Source organism: Protopterus annectens, chromosome 3.part1, assembly GCF_019279795.1.
Source record: "Protopterus annectens isolate FY-2018-M chromosome 3.part1, PAN1.0, whole genome shotgun sequence".
Taxonomy (NCBI): domain Eukaryota; kingdom Metazoa; phylum Chordata; order Ceratodontiformes; family Protopteridae; genus Protopterus; species Protopterus annectens.
Window position 1 is genome coordinate 1,191,893,729 of NC_056732.1, and position 21,716 is coordinate 1,191,915,444.

Genomic DNA, 21,716 nt, shown 5'->3' on the forward strand with positions numbered 1-21,716 from the left:
CTTTAAGAACCACACTTGTATATAAAGACTTTCAATTTAGAAAGTGCATAAGGAAAGAATGTTTTGAATTGGAAACAGTGGAACATATTTTTATAAATTGCAACAGAGTCAAATCTTTTTGGTTATACATTAAAAAGAATTATAATATCCCATACTTATTTCCTTTAACAATAGATAAATGTTTATTTGCAAATTATAATAGGTACTGGAATCCATTGATCAAAAAAGCAGATTATTTTTCTTGTATCAGCTTTGTATATACTTTGGATGGCAAGATGTGCAGAAGTGAAAAACGGAAGACCTTGGACCACACGATATCTAATCTATAGACTTGAAGAATGTTTGACCCAAAATGGATGGACAATGAACAACACCTAATCATCATCATCATCTTCTTTCGGCTGTTCCCATTAGGGGTCGCCACAGCGGAACATCTGTTTCCATTTCTTCCTGTCCTTTGCATCTTGCTCTGTCACACCAACCACCTGCATGTCCTCTCTCACCACATCCATAAACCTTATCTTAGGCCTTCTTCTTTTCCTGTTACCTGGTAGCTTCATCCTTAGCAACTTTTTCCCAATATACTCAGCATCCCTCCTCCGCACATGTCCAAACCAATGTAATCTTGCCTCTCTGGCTTTGTCTACAAACCTTCCAACCTGGGCTGACCCTCTAATATACTTATTCCTAATACTGTCCACCCTCATCACACCCAGTGCAAATCTTAACATCTTTAACTCTGCCACATCCAGCTCTAACTTCTGCCTTTTTGTCAATGCCACTGTCTCCAACCCATATAACACCTAATAACAAACATAATTTAAATCTTATATAAATATTAAATAATTTTATTGTATTGGATAGAAATGTATAGACGAATATAAGCACAAAATGTTAATTGTAATAAGTTTTAAAATGCATGTCATTTATACATTTTTGTAAATATTTGTATATATTTGTAAATATTTATAATTTTTCTAATAAAATGGATTAATGCTTTCAGGAGTGCTAGAAGAATTTGCCAAAGAAAGATTCTCTGGATCCTTGATGTTGCAGGCCTCCTCTGCTATGTGGGCAGTGTCTAGCATTTGAACTTTTCCCTCTGCCTCCATGTGTGCCCTGGAAAGATCCTTGTGATTTCTTGAACCGGATCCTTCCACCACCTCAATGATTCCTCAAAAAGGATCTTTGGGGGTGGAAAATGTATGCCCACTCTAGAAAGGGTCTTTCCATACTTCTCACACCTGGACAACATATCTTTTACTTTGGGGCCAAAAAGAGAGGTGCCATCAAAAGAAGCATTGATGAATGGAGACTTAAAAGGCAAACTCACACAAATGCATCTGGACGTGTCTCCTAATGGCTATGCCTGAACTCACTGCCTTGAGGTTCATTCTGCCACATTGGAAATAAGCCTCATGGATGAGTTGGAAACTGACTGTAGGATTGCCAGCTGAGAAGTGATGGAATCTTTCACCTCTTCAGATATGGTTCCTGCGAGGGTACCTGAAATTTTCTTAATCAGATCCCTCTGACGTCTAGTAAAATGTGCCAAATAGTTCAGGGACCTTAAGGCAAAGGTCACTGAAGCATAGACACACTTCCCAAATCTGTCCATCCCCCACAACTCCTTCTCAGGGTAATGAACAGAGTACTTTCATCAGCAACTTCCTTTCTGGTGGCTGCCACCACAACCATGGCATCAACAGGAGTACCTCTTGACAAAAACTGTTTACTCTCTTGGGAGAGGGGTCATACTCTTGTCTGACTCCCTGGGAATGGGCTCAGTGGTGTCAGGTTCCTTCCATGTCCACTGGTAGACCAATTCCAGGAGCTTGTCAGTAGGTGGGGTCTCTCAGGTAGTAGATGTGCCACTACCAAAAGCCTCAAGTAGCACAGTTTCCTCCAAGGGATTGCTGGCCTTCCAGCCCCTGTCTGTTTCAGGATCTCAAGGATGACTCTAAATGAGACATCTCAGGATGTGTCCATGGGGTACCCTTGTCCTCATCAAAACCTGTGTCCTTGGTGGCCAATTCAGGGGAATCTATATGCTTCCTTTTGCATGTCCTCTTCTTAAGTACCTTCTTGGTAGGATACTCTAGGGAGGTAACAGAAGAGGAAGGAATCCACTGTTGGAAGCCTGGGGCTTTGGTATTGGCTGCCTCTGTAAAGAGGACAGCTGAAACTCAAGATGCAGATGTGGAGCAGAAGTAGACATAGGATCTGATGGGGAAGGCACTGCCTGGGTCTGAGGTGCAAACAGAGCTCTCTACAAAACCCTAAAGGCAGGCCATCCTGGAAGGGAATAAGGATCCAGATCCAAGAGGCCAAGCCTCTGATCCTAAGTCCCACCCTGCTCTGAGGAGAGCCACCCAAGGCCGAATTTGGAACTGAACTGACCATCGCCAAGGCTCCAAGATGTAGAGATGGCTCTGAAACACTCTCAAACCCTTGGAGTTGACTGCAGCACCTTGGACCCAATGGGGTAGAATTGGCTCTGACAGGACTAAAGAGCTCTGAGCAAGCCTCAGATCCAAGGATACAAAAATCCTCTGATCTGAAGTAAATGGTGCTGGATGATTTGGATGCAAGGGCTCTGAAACATGGATAGGAGTCAAAGGAGGAATTGGTAGTGGAGGAGTTGTGGATGTACGGGCTTCCTGACTGATGGGGTAGTAGGCAAGAAAAAGGCAGGCTGGCTCTGCACTGATAGTATCTTTCTCACTAGCCTCTCTACATATTCTTCACTGAGACTTCTACAGCATCAGTTGGATAGAGCAGATGTAGATTTTGGCCTTTCCAAAACCAGAGAAGACACTCTTGATGGAACTGGGTCCAACATAGGTGAGTTCCTTGTTCTAGGCAGAGTCGGTAAGATCGAGTCTGATATGTGATCCAAAGTCTTTGGGTCTTCAGATCCAACGAATCTTTACTTTTCAGAGACATCAGATCTGAAGAATCCATTGATTCCGAGGACAGGTATTTAAACTTTGTCAGATCTGAAGCAGGAGCTGGATCTAAGGATTTTGGTTTCTTCTTTATAGAAGCCAACAGAACTGCAAGATCCAAAGAAGCTCTTTTTATAGATTTTTCCATTGACCTGGAGGAAGTAGAAGAGGTTCTCGGAGAAGTATGAGATGTCTTCTTTGATTTTTCTTTGGATGCTCCAGAGATAGCTTTGTCAGAAGATGAAGGCAAAAGTATCTTTAAAATAAGCTTATTTTTCCAATCTACCAACACTCTAGGGTTGAAAGCATGGCAGGTTGCCAAATTCTCCTTGAGGTGGAGTGGGTCAGAAACAGGTATATTGAGACCACATTTTTCAGCATTTCTTGAACCCCACTGGGGTCTTTTCCTTGTCAGCCATAATGAAAAACAAACAACTGCAAATACCAAAAATAACACAGTGTTAAGAAAAGAATTACAGACAAGGAGATTTTTTTTTTTCAAAAAGTGAAAGAAAGGAAAAGAAAGTGAAAGAAAGTAGCAGCAATGGTATGGAAGACTACAATAATTCATAGAAGAGGGGAAGATTACTAACGATAGTAACCAGAGATACCACTAATGGTAAAAAATGGAAAATATAGATTTTAATGAAAAGAAGGTAAGGGAGAAAACTAAATAATTAATAAACCTTTTAAGAATTATTTTAGAAAAAAAAGAAGTTTTAAAGTTATCACCCCAAGCTCGAGAGAAGCAAGAACCACATCTTTTCACTGGAAGTGGTAAAAGAGATCTGAGGTAATAAGGGTTGGTGCATTCTGGGTAAGGGAGAATATCGAGAGTTCATGGTTGCCATGAGCTTTTACAACAGCTGAGTCAGATCCGAGGGCTTGGATCCAAACCCATCAGTTAGGGACAGAATGAAAACTGACAACATCAGATCCTTTGTTACAGACTATTGGCATCTGGGCAAAGACTCTTCAAATAAGCAAACTGTTTAAATAAGTAAAAATGAGGATAATCCTGCAGTCTGCAGTAAGCCACCACAGGAACAAGGAACTTTGTAAATGCTCTTGACACAGTAGATAGCCTAAAGGATAATGCAAAGGATTGATAATGTGATACTGATACACAAAATCTTAGGAATCTACTGAATCTGTATGTAATTGGAATATGATGACAAGCATCCTTGAGGTCTAAGGTTACCATGACACAGTGGGTTGGGAGAAGGGCTATCACAGATTGGAGAGTCAACATGTTGAATTTTGGACCCTTCACATAGAGAATGATGAAGGAGAGATCCAAAATTGGTTCCATGGATGTTCTTTTTGGAACCAGAAACATTCTGGAATAAAAGCCCCTTCCTAAGTACTCTGTAGGAAAATGTTCTATGACATCTGCTTTTAACATGTATTGGAACACCTGAGAACCCATTTGTTTGAAATTATCAGACACTAAGTCTCTAGCATAGCCATGTGGAAGCAGGTACCTGATCCTTTCTTGGGAAATTCCCTTTTTTTGGTTTTCATGTTGTTATCCTCCTGCTTTTCTTTGTGCCTGCTTGCCTATTATTAGGCTGATCTCTGCTTATTCTGTCCTTTGAAATGGTAGGGGTTTTAGAAGGGAAGATGTTTTGGACCTGAAAAATCCTAGAAACCCCCTGTATTCATTTTCCTTTCACACCCCATTGTTTGAATACCTGAGTAGCATCAGGCCCAAATAAACCTTCTGAACTGGTTCATAGGTTCATAGGTTAGTACCAAGCAAACTGCCCTTGCAAGCCATTTTAAGCCTAGCCAATTATCCCTTGTGAGACTCAAACCCTGCACCTTGTGTTTGTAAGGCAAACACCTTAACCATTAGGCCACCCTCTTCCTTCTGAGAAGGGAACTGAGAATGGAACTCAAAATTTCTGGTGCAAATTCAGTAAAGGTTTCACAGTATTTTTTTTCCATGTGCATGTTATGATGTGATGCGAACATGGGTGCAGCAACTTTTAGATTCGGTAAACTCCGTGTAGCAGTGCGCAATCATGGGCACTCACACGCAATAATGGAAACTTTTGTAGAATGGAAATTTCAGCATAAGTAGCTGACATGTATACCAATGAAGTGAAACTACACTGTGAAGCAATCCAATAACCTTGCATACAACCGTGTAGACTCCGTGTCCATGTTGATAGTGTATGCAGAAATTTTCCATGTACAGGAATCTACATGGAAGCAAGGGCAGGTAAAAGACAGAAATATGGACAGAATTCACATGAAAAGGTAGCAACTCACATATAATGGGCGATGTACACACTGTGGATGTTGAAAGCATCAAGAGGTGTGTCAGATTGCTATAGATTTAAATTTTGTTTTATCTCATGATTGCACAGTGTGCCACTTGCCACAAAAGATTTTCCATATGAATACCAGAAATATCATGTAAAGAGGAGTATAATGTACTGTCACCATAAGTAAAGTAATACCCTACCTCGTGTCTTTAAAATCATGTTCCTGTGCTGTTGACCAGCTTACACAGTTACTAATCATGTGGATTCCAGGCTGTCAGCATGGGTATAATGCAAATGAGTGCAAAAAACAGTGGATTTGTTGAATCACAAAAAGCAGGAATCGTGTAGGGATGTTCTCTTCTTGTAAGCTCCTACACGGTGTTTATTTTTCCAATGGCTGTCGATGACATCAGGAGAGTGTGTCAGGTCACTTTTTTTTTCAGTGTATTGCGAATGTTTGCACAGTGCGCCACTTGCTGCAAATGGTTTTGGCGATGCATACCTTGCTTGCATGACCAGCCCACCCACTTTATCAGATATGCGTTAGACATCCAAAAATAGAAACCAGAAGCATTCAATTAATATTGCTGAGCACTGCTGGGCATCGCATAAACCTGATACATGGGGCTGCACTCAGCTAATAGCCTCCAGTAATGGTACTTTGTGCAACTACTCCTTTGGTGACAGGTGTTAAGTACTGGACTGAAGTGCAGATGGTCCTTTGGTTCAAGCACAGGGTATGACGACTTTCTGCATACTGTTATGACAATGCAGCTTATACAAATAAAGTGTAACTTGCAGTAATTAGCATTTTCTGTATATTTCACAACAACAGGGATAAAACTGTAAAATTTTGACATGACCTACCTTTGTTATGCACAATGCACTACTTTACACTACAGTAGGACCTTTAAATCTTGTTAACAATATCCTAAATTGCATCTTAATTAGCCAATCGGACATGGTGGACCTACTCAAGAAATGTATAAAATATGCAGACAGCTTACATTCTAATTTTCCCTTGATACTTCAAGGTCATTGGAGTAGAGACTTGGATATTTTAACTGAGATCATGCTAGGGTCTGTTGTAGCTATTCTACATCTGTATGTGCTAGAGGCTGAAGTCAGTGATGCTAGTGCCGCTGACAATAGGCTTAGGCCAAGAAGCAGAAGAGTGTTCAGGCCCAGGGCAACCCTCTAGGTGCTACATGAGCTGGAGATTGTAGAGTGCTACAGGGTGGACAGGGACATATTACAAGAACTCAGTGAGCTCTGCCACCCTCATCTCACAGTCAGAGCCAACTGAGTGGAATCTATCCCACTGGAAACTAAGGTATGTGTAGCCCTTAGGATATTAGCTACAGGTACTTTTCAAAGACCAACTGGGGATATGATGGGGGTGTCACAGGGATCAGCATCCATGATACTCCACCAGTTCCTGATGTTATGCTCCTACATGCCAGTGAGCACATATCTTTTCCCCTTTCCCCTGAGGAGACAGCCAGCAATATGCAATGGTTCTACCATGTAGCACACTACCCTGAAGTACTGAGTGCCATAGAATGCACACATATACACATCAAGGCACCACCTGATGAGCAGTGTAGAATCTACATTAACCATAAGGGATACCCCTCCATCAACTGCCAAGTTATGTGCAATGCCCAGAGGATTATCTTGAATGCGTGTGCCAGCAACCCTGGTGGTTATCATGATTCCCATATCTGGCACACATCACAGCTGTACGAGATGTTTGCTAGGGGGGACATCCCACAGGGTCATTTACTGGGGGATGCTGACTATGCCCTGGAATCATGGGTGATGATACCCATCAGAAATGCATAAACACCCACAGAAGAACACCAAAATGAGGCACACACACAAACTAGGAACATCACAGAGAATGTTTTTGGGCTTCTGAAGTCACGGTTCGGGTGCCTAGATATATCCAGTGGAGCCTTGCAGTATACTCAATGCACATATACACCAATACTCACAGTATGTGCTACACTCCACAATCTGATCCTGCAGAAACATCTGTAGCAGGATCAATAAGGGGAAGGGACACACAATCCCCCACCAATGCCTATGTCACCACAGTGACAGTAGGACTCAGAGGAGGAACCCCCAGCTGCTGTCCCTGTCGGCAGATGTAGGCCTGCTCAGTATGCCTTTGCTTTGGCTAAGAGACAAAACATAGCACAATCACTGACCACTTAGAGACCTAGGGACTAATACCTTTCTCCTACTCACATGCGTACATTAAAATTGATACCAGGCAACTCATATAACCTGTACCTATCCATGTATTGGCTGTGTACTCCTTGCATCAGACAGAGTCAGCCCTGAACTAAAGTTGTGTCAACCGTTGTATTTGCAAGGTAGGTCATCAACCTACACTGTATTCTTGTAGAATATTATGACATATCCTTTGCATCTATGAACTTGTTACAGTATGCAAGTAAATAGTGGTTTATTTCTATGGAAATTAAATTAACATGCAACTTTAGACACTATTTTACTATTATGTGACCATTTGTAATTAGTAGGCCTCATCCATGAAACATTCCTAGAGTCCTACCGCAGCAGGTTAATGGTACATCAATCAGGAGAGACATTAGAAAGTGAGGCTATACATGGCAGTATCGGACTTCAGACCTGTCTGCATCTTAACAGTAAATGTGGTGTGTTTCTCCACCCCCCCCCCAAACAGGAGTATCCCCTTGTAACTGCCTTAACAGTAACTCATCTATGCCACCCCAAAACCCACGGTTTATGGGTGTTTGCCACAGTTTTTGGAGGTTTACTAGCAATAGGTTGTGTTTTACAGACTGTGACTCAGTCCCATAGTGTTATCAACTTTGTCTTGTTTTAATTCCACATTTGCATGGTGTGCTGCACGTATAAAACAATTTTGATAAGGTTTAGCCGGTTTGCTCTGAGCACAGTAGTGCAGACATTCTGAAAGAGGAAACAGGATTAATATCAGGCTGCCAACAGGCACCGGATGCATTCTATTATTGCCATTACTAACTGAGAGATTTGGGCCTGGAGAAGAGATAGGAATGGGCTGTAGTAGCAGGTATATATATTACATAATAGTATGTCTCAGAGGTGAACAGTGCACCTCGTGTTTCAGCACTGCAATATATATATGTGTGTGTGTGTGTGTGTGTGTGTGTGTGTGTGTGTGTGTGTGTGTGTGTGTGTGTGTGTGTCCTTAGTGCCTTACATCCCTCTGAAACTCTGAAACTCTTAGAACAAGAAATCTGGACAAACCACAAATAATGGGGGACAAAGGTCCAAAATTAGGGACACATTTTAAATATTGCTCTTACAAACTTAGAAAGTTGACAGAATAACAGTGTTACATTAGCATGAATTTTATGAAGGATATGACGTCTGAAATTCAGATGTCTGCCATTATTTCCTGACTTAATTTCTTGATGATTTGCCATTGAGTTTTCAAGAAAACCACAATTTTGTGAGAAACAGACTAAACATATGAATCAAACATCTCGACATTCTGCGAAAATGTGGACAGTTGAGAGGTATGGTGCCCTATCAGTCTCAGACCCCATGTCTCCCCTAAGACTACATGTAGAAACATTGAAAATTGAGGGTACAATATAAGTATATGTACATATATTGACAAGTCACCCATTTGTTTCCCCACCAGCAACAACACCAACAATCACAGCAACCCTGGGTCACCTTGATTTTTCCACACGTATATCAACCACTGTACAAACTGTAATATATAATGTGTGCTCCCTCATGGACAGGGCCAATTGATGATGCTCACAGGATTGCTCATCCAAATGCAAACTGACAAATATTTTTAATAAGGGTATTGTTGTTACATAGCGTGGCTACTAAACAGTATTTGTCTGCTAGGCTACTAGCTTCTGATGACACTACGAAGCAATGTGACTATGCAGGCCTCCCAAGCTGTTGTGCAACACATGGCTTGGTAATGTTATATAGTATAAGTTCACCTGCAGTCCAATATAAATCCTATATAAACTTGTGCTATGGTGCATGTGTTAAGTACTGTGATGAGTAGTCTATAAATTTAGATAGGTAGGAGTTCTAATCTGACTGCAGTCAACTGTGTGTGTGTGCATGTGTGTGCATGTGTGTGTGTGTGTGTGTGTGTGTGTGTGTGTGTGTGTGTGTGTGTGTGTGTGTGTGTGTGTAAACAAAAGTGGAAGTATGTATCCCAATCTGGCTTCACAAATGGCACTGTTTTGCTGCTTGCACAAACATCCAATTAAGGCAGTCCCCCAAACTCTTGTCCCCTATGTGGCCTTCTGATGTCCTCTACCATAAGATTACCTGCAGTCCTGTTAAAATCAGAATTTTGCTGTGGTGCATTCATTAAGTACGCTGCTCTGTAGCATGTGAACCTAGATAGGTAGGGGTTCTATTTTCACTGTAATCACCTTGGTGTGTGTCTCCATAAAAAACAATGTAAGTGTGTATTCCACACTGACTTCTCAAATGGCATTGCTTTGCACTGTTTTGCTGCTTGCACAAGCATCCAGTCAAAGCAGGCCTCCAAACTCCTGTCCCCCACGTGGCCTGCTGATGTCATCTACCATAAGATTACCTGCAGTCCTGCTAAAATTAGATTTGTGCTGTGTTGCATGCATTAAGTACTGTCAGCTGTAGTCCATAAACTTAGATAGGCAGGTGTTTGATTCTCACTGCAGTCAACTGTATGTGCATGAGCTGTTGGTGGATGTTACACAGAGCATCTTGTCTTCAAAAGACACAGCTGATATCATTAGCAATATCAGATTATTGGATATGTGTATGTCACAACAGGCCAAGGTCACACACTGGCCTAAAAGATGGGTATATGTCACCTCATCCTACATATGACAGACAGATGTGACATTCCTGTTACTGTATGCATAAACATCATAAAATCTATTTTCAATGGTGATGGACAGGTTGACAGATTAGATCACATAGGAGTCCCCCCATGGACTATAATGTTTACAGATGATATTGTGATCTGTATTGAGAGTATGGAAGAGGTTTACAAGACCCTGGGGAGGTGGATATATGTTTTACACAGCAGAAGACTGAAGGTCAGCTAGACTATGACAGACTATATGTGTGTAAATAACAGGGAGGACAGAGGAATGGTTGGGTTGCAGGGAGTACAGTTAGCGAAGGCATATGATGTGAAATAGTTTGGCTTAACAGTTCAGAGTAATGGTAAGTGTGGAAGACAGGTGAAGAAGAGAAAGCATGCAGAGTGAAGTGGGTGAAGAAGAATGTCAGCAGTGATTTTTGACAGACTGGTACCAATAAGCCTGAAAGGGAAGGTCTGCAAGATGGTAGTGAGACCAGCTGTGTTACATTGGTTGCAGATGGTGCCACTGACAAAAAGAGAGGAGTCATAATAGGTGTTGGCAGAGTGCCAGATGTTACAATTTGCATTTTATGTGCTAAAGATGGACAGGGGTATTAACCATATATTAGTCAGCTCAGGTTGTACAGTTTGGAGACAAACAAAGAGTGATGGGATTGTGTTGGTTTGGACATGTGCTGAGGAGTGATGCTAGGTATACTGGGAGAAGGATGCTAAGGATGGATGAAGTCAAGGTTTGTGGATGCAGTGACACAGGACATGCAGGTGGTTGGTGTGACAGAGCAAGATGCATATGATGGGTAGAAATGGAAGCAGATAACCTGCTGTGGTGAGCCCTAATTGTACTATCCAAAAGAAAAGGAAGAAGAAAATGACATTTGTGTTTGGAGAAACCCCATCTGTACACTTGTGGCAGGAGTGTACAGTAGGAATATCTATTTGAAAGTTAGTGTGTCTGGACACAGTTTTGGCTTTAACAGTGTGTGCTTGTATTACCTGCTCTGGATTGTGGGCAGAGGCTGTAACACTTTGCACTCATACATGCAGAAGCGTCAATACACTCCCTTTCAAATAAAAATGGCTGTGCTATGTAGCAGAGCAGATCTAGCTGTTAGAACCTTTGTTGTATAACAAGCAGCAATTTATCTACTTACCTATTAATAACAAAGGTATAGATCCACCTTATGAAGGACCTCATAATGTACACTCCATGGTTTACTTACCTGAAAATAGCAGTCAGATCACATATACCCCTCCTTTTTGCATTCTCTATGCAGATACCAGGCTCAAACTTCCCATTATCACTTATCATTTCCCCTCTTTTTCCACTGCTAGCATAGTTGACATGAGATAATACCTCATGTGCACTGAATAGTCTGTATCCCCTGCATCACAGAAGTACAAAGTTCAAGAGATCCACATATAGTAGGAATCTGGAATCAGTGCTCTCTGGTTTCCAGAAGGGTAACACTAAACAGGCTGTCCGCTCACACACCTTCACTGCTTCTTGTAATATGCACCCAACACAAACCATCATGTGCAGAGGTATTCCCCACAAACCAACCTAAACAACAGACACATCCTAATCACAATCAGGCTACAAGCATACAATACACATAAGAAATATCATCACCACTGTCACACTACAGAAGTGCTTAAGGTAACGGGCATGTATCCAACAGGTTTTCATAATAGATAACTTTATAGTGAGATATACAGGTGCCCCACTCACCAGCTTAAACAAAGATAAGTTTAGTGTCAGCTGCTTGGCAGACGTAGTTGTCACATCATGCATGCAATCAACTCTCTCAACAAGTCCCACTCTTAATCCAGCATACTTCATGTTGGTATGCACAACTTGAGATGTGACTATATGAAATATATGAACACAGACATGACTCGGATATCTAAATATGGGTGCCAGCCAGGTATGTTCCTATGTCAGAGCAGCACCACTATATAAAGAACAACATATTCTATGATCTTGCTTAAGTTTCTGGTGTCATTCTAAAGTGATACAGTACCCGTCAGTTTGGGATGACATGATGGATAGAGTACCCTGCTTTGCCAGACAAAGGTCACCTGACTGTACCATAATCCCTTTATTAGGCAAGGTCACAAAAGCAGAATAACCAATGTTAAAATGTACAACTCCAACAAAGTAAGGGCTATGCAGCTAAACCCTAGGAGTTCACATCTTAAACCGCACTCTCTGTAAGCACTCTTCACAATGAAGATGTTGATGCCTGTGCAGTCACAGAAATCTGGTTCAAGGCTGCAGTAAGTACTTTGGCCTTGCAAGGCTACAATGCCTTCCAAACATCTAGACAGCAAATGGAAGTTGTGTTAACCACAGGAGGTGTCATATCTATTTACATTGAAGATTAGTATGCCTCAAGACTGTTTAGAAAAGATACCTATATGGAGTTATTCTATGTCTGACATACTGTGGATAGGAAAGCCTTTCATGTTATTGCCATTAATTAGGTCACTGTCCATGAACATGAAAGGCCATACAGCCTATATATTACAACACAAGACAATTAAAGTATAACAAAATATCTCAGGCAGGGGATGAGTTAAAGTATTCATCTATTGATTGGGATAATTAAACAAACTCACTTGCACAGTATTACCTGGAGTTTGTGAACTGAAATGCCATGGAAGAAATAGTGCACCACCCCACAAGGTTATCTCATATTTCAGACCTGTAGCTCAACAATATGACTGAACAGTGTAATGGCACATGTGTAGTGCCTGCACTGTTAACCCAACCATAAGGCAGTATGTTTTGAAGTAAATATAACTACTGAACTCCCCAAAGGAGGAGGAGGAGTCAGGTTCACAAACATCATCCAAGGTAACTACATGCTCCTAAGGGATGGTCTAAACTACTTCCAAGACACACTTTCCACTAAGGACATTGACAGCTATAGTAACTTACTCCCTGATGCCATGTCTACACATTTACACAAATGTATACACACAGCTGTGCCTGATAGGCTCAAAGATCCTCTGGAAAATACAAACCATACTGGTGGATGGCTATTATTACTACATTATACAGTAAGTGAAAGAAGCTGCTGTTTACAAATACAACACTGAGAAACCAGGACTGGAAGGCCACTCTTTTCAGCTTAAACATGCAAATATGACACCTTCAAAAATCCTCACAGAGCAACTATGCTAATAATTTCCACAACAACATATCCAGTGATAACCATAAGGGTTTCTTCATGTACATCTGCAAACTGTTTTATATATATATATATATATATATATATATATATATATATATATATATGTAAAACTCAGATGTATTTGGATCCAGTTGCATATGGTAGTGCACACATTGACCGTTGTAACTTCCAAACGTGCTAGCACACATGTCTGGCTGAAAAGTGTCCCCCCCTACCACCACTAAACATACTACAAGGCATGTGTGCAGCAGCACCTCCAAGCTATGGTATCTACAATAAGAAAGTTATCACTCTCTCCAAGACTAGGAGCACAGTTTCGATGAAATCAGATGGCATTCTGGCCTGTGTTCTTCAAGTGCTTCAACAGTGAACAACTCCCCTAGGCACCGTATTCAACCACAGTCTGAATACTGCTGTTGTCCTCAATGAATAGAATATATTGACCATTTTCCAACCACACAAAGGGTGACTGGCAAAATACAAGTGTAATTATAGAACCATAACTCTTTGCAAACTCTGCCATAAGGCAATGGATACAATTTGCAGGCATCTCAGACACAAGGAAATAGGTGACCTTCAAACACTGGATGTGTTCCAGTTAGGTGTTCTCAAGGGTATCTTGTGATGGCAAAACTTGGTGGGATTCAAGACTGTGACCAGAGATTGAGATCCCTGGAACAGGTAAGGGAATCCCACATTACTTGACAGACACAGATACGCCTTTCAAAGGTTTTCACTCCTCTGCAGTAGGCTTCAAATGTATGTCAAGAAGAGTACCTCCATTACCCTGTTGAAAGGCAGGCTAGATGACTTGATGTAAAAACGTTATTTGGCATGGATCACTGCTGCTTCCCACCTGGACATGGGTGGTTCTTACGAGACAAAACCTTTGCCATGAATTAAATATGCCTTTGAATATTATATTGTGATATCATGGCTATGCCTCTAAACACTATCAGATCAATACCCTAGTGCCATCCTATGAACCTTGGAACCTATGGGGGTGTACATGCAAAAAGGAACATGATACTGTATTACCATTCTGATAAGATTTGTCTTCAGTGCTGACATACAATCCTGAGCTCTGAATATGATGACTTGACTTTGGATGTGATGTGCACCCATATGTTTACACTAAACAATCCTTAAAGAGAAAGTTAGATATATTAATGAGAGACAATTAATTGTCTTTAATTGTCTACCTTCACAGCCCCTACAAAAGCATACACTATACAGTAGGTAAATTATTATGCTAGCAACTGTCTAAATGGCTACATGCAATCTAAATGACAGGTACAATTATCAGTTGAACAGCACAAATGGAAGTAATGACATCATATTGATATAGACAGTCACCCTGTGTATCAGACACATAGCTTTATTATCCCTGAATCCAAAAGAGAGATGATAGGGAGGTGGCACTTTTATCATCACGTGCACAGGGTGCTATGTGGGGGTGATGGAGACCTAGGCTGACAACAAAGGTTGGTGTGTGTGTGTGTGTGTGTGTGTGTGTGTGTGTGTGTGTGTGTGTGTGTGTGTGTGTGTGTGTGTGCGTGTGTGCGTGCGTGTGCGTGTGTGTGTATGTGCGTGCGTGCGTGTGTGTGTGTGTGTGTGTGTGTGTGTGTGTGTGTGTGTGTGTGTGTGTGTGTGTGTGTGCTTGTATGAGTAAGCAAGGAAAGCAGGCAGGATGGTGCCTTCAATGTGACATTGGTGTGTGACTGTCTGCATGAGAATGGCCAAGTTCAGTGCTAGCCCTACATGTCTGTTTGTCGGACAGTTGTGAGCAGTGTATGGTATAGCTAACAGTTCATTGTCTCTGCCCCTGAACACAAGAAATGGCTCTGCCAGGAGTTGCACTGGCAACTCCATGCCCAAGGTCAGATGCTGTGCTACTACCTGAAGGTGACAGATGTCTGCTGAACATGCTCCCTTCACAGGAATGCCCAGGACCACAAATCCATGACCTGCTACATCTGAGTTTGGACAGCACATCCCTGCAGAAGCAGTGGATGTACTGCCACTATGGCAGCGTGATTGGGCATGGTCATGTTAGCTCTCAGCAGATGTAGTTGCTGACTTATGCCCATGAGCCTAACACTCCCCTCCCAGCAGATGTTCCATCACAGGCAATATGCGTTCCATGACAGACACACTGTGCTCCCTCACAAACACATCCCATTCCAATGTGTCATTCAACTGATCCAAGGAATCAACAACACAGTGGAGGGAGTCATCAATGCCAGATTGTGCTGCAGTTATAACGTTAAGCATTCACCTAGAGTTCATTTCTGAACGTGCCTGTGCTTCCAGAATGGCCCTAAGCATATGCCACGTGACACATGATGAGACAGAAGGCCTCCTTCAAGCAACCTGCCAACAGTTTGGCTATGGTCAGTGTCAACAGTCACTGAAGGTGTAGTAGTAGCCCCACTTCCCTCATCAGTGTCCTCGCCCTCCAACTTTCCAATATCTATGGCCTCAGTGGTCTGGGTATGCATAGGCATACTGGCTGTGTCTGGTGATAATGATGGGATCACTGGATGTCAACCTCTTTGTCAGAATCAGCCTTTCCAACCCCCAGGTGTAACTCACTTTGGCCACCATCATCATCAGAGTCTGATGATGATGAGACACTGACATCAGGTGGCATAGGGGACACAGAACCACTTCCATGTTCATCTGTGATAAAAGGAAGGAAAACAGGAATACATTAATACCTGCACTACTGCGCTGCAATATATGTTAAGCAATTTACACAGCTGTCACTATTACAGACATTCATACCTCTCAACCTCTTAGAGCAAGGAATGTAGACAAAGACATGAATAATGTGTATACAAAGGCCCAAGAATAGGTACCATTGTGACATATTGGCTTACAAACCTAGAAAGGTGATACAATAACAGGTATTGCTTCACCATGACATTTATGATGGGTATGCAGCCTGAATGTGAGTACTCTGTCATTATTGTATATCTCCAATCTTTAATGACCTGTCAATAGTTTGCAACTCAATCAGTATGATCTTAAATACGGGCCAGACATATGAGTCACATATCTGGACATTCTGCAAATATCTGTACAGTTCATAAGTTTGCAGACAGTACAGCAATCCGTATAGCAGGCTTAAGATGACACTTTAGCAGATATGCTGAAATATTTCTACATTACTGGCATAAATGTATTCTGCTTACCAACTGCAGATGCCCCAGATGTGTGGATTCCCTGAAAAAAGTAAAGGGAGAAGTAATGACAACAGTGCCACATTTAACAATATAACACAGAGTAATACATTTAATAATCTATATCTACAGTAATTGCAATGTTAATAAGAATGTAGCTAACCACCTCTAAATAATCTTAAAACTGCAGCTATCTTAAATACCCCCACAAAAAAAAAAAAAAAAAAACCTGGCACACATTAGAATTATATACACTATTATAGAATGAATGCAACAGTATTCTACTGATGATCTACCAAAGTCTACCTGGAAGCTCCTCCTGAGATGCAGGAGTGGCACCCACATCCAGAACATACTGGCTAATGGGCTGCTGGGAGCTGCCTTGTGTGGCAATGTCTGCCAGAAATTCCTCATGGTGCACCATCGTGTAATAATCCTTTAAAGAAAAGAAACAGGGAAGTTAGGAAAGTGGTGAAATGGGGAGCAAGCAGGGGGAAAAACAAAGTTAAAGGAAGGCAGGAATGTGCAGGAAGGGTGTAGGAAAGAATAATAGCTATCCATGTCTTCAATTGTCAAGCCAGCTGAACCAAATTAAGTATGGCAAGTAGACATATGTGCAAAATGGAGAGCTATGCATGGGCCGAAACATTTTTTTTTGGAAAGATGCCTTTTTTTTTTTTTTTTTTTTTTTTTTTTTTTAAAGGGGAGAGTGGAATGTTGGGGAAGGGACATAGGCAAGTCTGTGGCAGGCAATTTGGGAAGGTGAGGAAGCATTTGTATACAAACAAGACATACAAGACAGGAGACAGGGCTGGTGAAGGACACAAGAGGAGGATGAGCACCTTGGTTATGGAGGGGTAGGGAGTTCAAGGTCCCATGGACATCAGCACGGTAACAGTGTGACTCAATTCCTCACCCGCTGGACTGTCAGCACTGTCCCATCACTGTGCCACTGGCTGCAGTGGTTGACATCTATGCCTATGGCCTGTCTGGTGTACCAGGATAGAAAGCAGGCAGTGTGTGCCAAGGCCTGGTGCACCGTGCTATGCACCACACATGGCATCTTCAATTGGGTGATGTATGTACCCCATCTGCCTCTAATCCCAAAAGGGACCACAGGCCTGGCCCCTGGGGCAGAACTACCTGAGGGTCCAGGTAATGCAGGGGCAGCGTGGGGGGTGCCACCAGGTTGCAGCCCAGCAGTGCTTAACCTTGGTGCTTCAGCAGGAGGAGCAAGTGTAGGCAGATCACGGGGAACTGGCCTACCCTGCTGTAGTACTAACATAAATAAAATTCAAACCAAAAATTAAATAAAACATGAAACAAATTAAATGAAAATTATAAAAAATAAAGAAACAATAATAAATCAATATAAAAAGTTTCAAGTAATATAATTATGAACATAATGATAAATCATAAAAATGAAAAAAATATTTAACAACAAAGAGATATAAAAAATACATAATAAAACACAAGAAGTAATATCAAATAGTATAATAATAAGTAAAATGATTATATAAATAGTATTATAATAATAATAATAAGCGTCTATATTAAAAATTGAAGTTTTAGTTAATCAAATCGCTAAAGCTTGATCTTGTAATAATGACATCTAAAAATGCTGAACAGCCAATTCAACCAAAAGAAACACTTTCCTTGGCCGAATCAAAAAAAAAAAAAAACTTTTCATCCGAAATCAAGTGGGGGGCCCTCCCACACTCCCCTACCTAAATATACCAACTCCAAGATTGCTCCAAATTGGAAAATGGACATACTCCACATAATGGGTAAGGGAAGTGTTTCCCTGGGTTAAATCGGCCGTTCGACATTTTACGGTTTTGATATTACAAGATCGAGCTTTACTTATTCAATTAAGTAAAGCTTCGATCTTGTAATATAACCCTAATAATAATAATAATAATAATAATAACAATAAAAATAATAAAAAATAAGAAATTTATAAATAAATAAGAGAAGGGATGGGGTGACAGAAAAAAAGAGGAACATTAGTAATTTCACAAATAATATACAAAGCTTTCTACAATTATTTTATTCTATTCTGTTATATTCTATTGCCAACAATACCAACTGCTAAGAATTTTCTTTATTACTTGGAATACATGTACAGTGATTATACTAGACAGCAGGCCATTCAAGCCACAGGTCTAGAGGTCTGCACTTCAAATACTATAATGATGAGTACATAACAATACCATATTTTATTGAAGACAAGCTAAAACAGTACTTTAATCCGCTGAGATTTAAATTTGGGGAGTGAAGTTTTAGAACTCACAAAATGTAATACTGCACTTTTTCTTTGGAATACAACATAATGCAAGCACTCTTTCCTTTTACACTTTATAGACTCATTTTCACTGTTATCTGAGAATGTGTAACTGTTGCTTTGTGTTGCAGACCATACCTCTCCACCTTTTACAGCAGGATATCTTGACATATCATTAAATAATGGGTGTACAATGACCCATAACTAGGAAAACATTTTAAATAATGCTCTTAAACACATGGATAGTTTCACGGGATTTGTGTTATACATTTTGACACTCATTATTTATTGACTTCGATATAGATGACTTGCCAGACAACCATGAATCTTACAATGAACAGACCAAAACAGTTATTCAGCAGAAATAAGTCATGTTAAAAGCAATGCTACGCTATAATGCATGTATGCTTGTTCTTACATTTCAGATATGCATTTCCAAATCCATACAACTGTAATGATATAGCAACTAATCCAACTACAAATGTTAAGGCTGCAATAACAGTACTTCATATAATTATGATTACTTACCACATGCTTCTCACATCCTGGCCAATTGGCTCGCATGGGACCTTACATTCAAGGCCCTCTTTTCTGCAGCTGTGGAAAAAAAGAAAAAGAAAGAAGCATTATGAATACCAGTCATTACTATATTCAGCTTGAATATTCATTGGTACTAGATGTAAATCATACACACACATCTCTGGTGTGTTCCCTGCCTGACACTCCCTGATCCACTGATCAAGGGTATCCCTTTTCCTCCAGCAGAGGTCATTATAATGGTGACAGCATTGTTCCCCAGTGTGCGGGATACCAGTCACACTGGTAACAGCCCTAGCCAAAGTATCCCAGGCTTCAGATTTATAATGGGAGCCAGTATAATTTTCCTGCATCAGGCAGGGCCCATGATCCTTAACCAGGAGCCTAATAAAGACCTTTGACTCCTGGACATCCCAGTGCTGTGTTCTGAAATGTACACCCTCTCCAATGCCTGACATATCTGCATAAGTTTGACCTCAATATTTAGAGAGCAATTCCTGCCAATTCACTTTTAAATATCATATTTTCCCACCAATTGCACTTACTGAGAGTATGCACTATCTGTATTTTAATACATTCAGAATAGCTGCATGCAGTGTACCATTGCACAAACATGGTAAAATAATCACACTGGTTTGCATGATGCTAAGCAGAATGCACCTTTTTCAAATGTATCCAAAAATAAATTTCCACCAATGCTACTCCATTGTTATCTCATTATAGTACCACTTGATTTGTATAAGTTGCATGTTCCAACAGTATAAATAAAGTTTGCATACCCTGGAATAGAACACAGGCCCATCTGGACTCTAGTCAAACATTCTCCACATGATACCCCAGGATTTGTTACCTATAGTCATGCATTTTATTATCTATTGTTAAGTTGATGGTATGAGCGTAGCACAGCCCCGCTTACCAGGTTTGCGCAATGCCCAGCATTGCCTAGCATTGGCAATTGAAGGCATCCAGGTCTTATTTTTGGATGTCTGGATCAAGTTTGATACATGGGTCTTCCCACTGTGCAAACGAGGTAAGCACAGCTAAATGCGGCAGTGCATTGTGCAAACATAGCATAAGTAAAAAAAAGGAGGAAAGTCAAACTATGCAGATATAACTAGTTCTGGCAGTTTTTCCAGGGCTTTGGCTGGTATTTTTGTGGTGTTCCTCATAAACTTTGTGGTTTTGTAATAATCATTTGGGATGGACATCATTAAATAATCTCAGATATTTTTGTTTTGGATTTCATAATCTACAGAAGATGCATGCTAATGCATAACCATTTATTTTGTCAACTTTCTAAGCTTATAAGGATAATACTTCCCTATGTCCTAATTTGTCAGCCTTTTCCCCACTTTATTTAATGGCTTTCTACAAATTTCATGCTCTAAGATGTTGAGAGATATGAGGGCGGACTGCCTCTGCTCTCCTGTACCTGGATTCATTATCTGTGTTGTTCTATGAGGTTTTGTAGCCAACACTACTGGGATGCACTACAAAACCTCACTGAGGCATGCTGTGCATCATTACTATGCATTACTCATTGCCAAGAGCACACTATGGCTGTGTAAATAGATAAACGCTTTGTAGGCTCTGCACGGAGCTTACATGGAATTTATTGAATCCTGCTTTCTGACTTTAAAACTTCTGAAACTCTTTGGTTACATATCCAAACAAATCTCCTCAAAACAATAGTTGAAGGAGATGCCCTGGCAACAGTATTAGCACAATCAAGAAGTGAACAGAAGAAGAGAAGTGTCATCTGAAAACTTTTGGTTACATACTAAACAAATCTCCTCATGCATAATCTTCAAGACATGTTTATAGCCTTGAGATAGGTTAGCCACAATTTGAATAACATAAGATCTACCTTCAGGTGTCAGGGAAAACGAAAATGAATCCAAGCCATTAGCATGTCAAAATAAACTTCCACATATAGGATTCTGAAGGCTAATGTGACAGAAAAAAAGTCAGAAACCCAAAACAGTAAACATGGAACACTACAAACCAAAAAAACAGCAAAAATAGCAAGTCAGTCTTAGAAACAAATACCAAATACTTTAGTAGCAAATAAAATGTTAAGTGCATTTGTCCAACTGGTCAAATGACTTCTTCAGAACTGGCTTACAAATAAAACTGCTAACTTAAATAGTACACATGCAAATGTAGCCTGACTTCACCATTAACTTCCTGTTGCAATTCTTCAAGTGAAAGATAATAATATACAGTGCCATTCAATTCATTAAACGGTAAAATCACAAAATGGTTACTTTAAAAAAAAACAACGTCATGCTGTAATATAACATATACACATATACAAATATATATATATATATATATATATATATATATATATATATACTTACATACAATCCATAACTGCCAAATCATATAAAAAGTAGTGTTT

At 40.5% G+C, this 21,716-nt stretch overlaps 1 protein-coding gene across 9 annotated transcripts in view; it reads right to left on the reverse strand.

The window, feature by feature from the left end:
- Positions 1-21,716, reverse strand: part of ADGRB1 (adhesion G protein-coupled receptor B1) — a 4,264,735-nt gene that overhangs the window by 3,253,786 nt on the left and 989,233 nt on the right. For 6 of the 9 annotated variants that reach the window (XM_044067286.1, XM_044067293.1, XM_044067292.1 and 3 more), the window contains 2 exons: positions 19,304-19,372; positions 16,504-16,534 (listed from right to left, as the gene is read on the reverse strand). The exons of 1 other annotated variant lie outside the window; for it this stretch is intronic. The gene's annotated coding sequence lies outside the window, so the exon portion shown is untranslated. The remainder of the gene's footprint in view (positions 1-16,503; positions 16,535-19,303; positions 19,373-21,716) is intronic. 2 more of the 9 variants (XM_044067288.1, XM_044067287.1) reach the window with 1 other exon arrangement.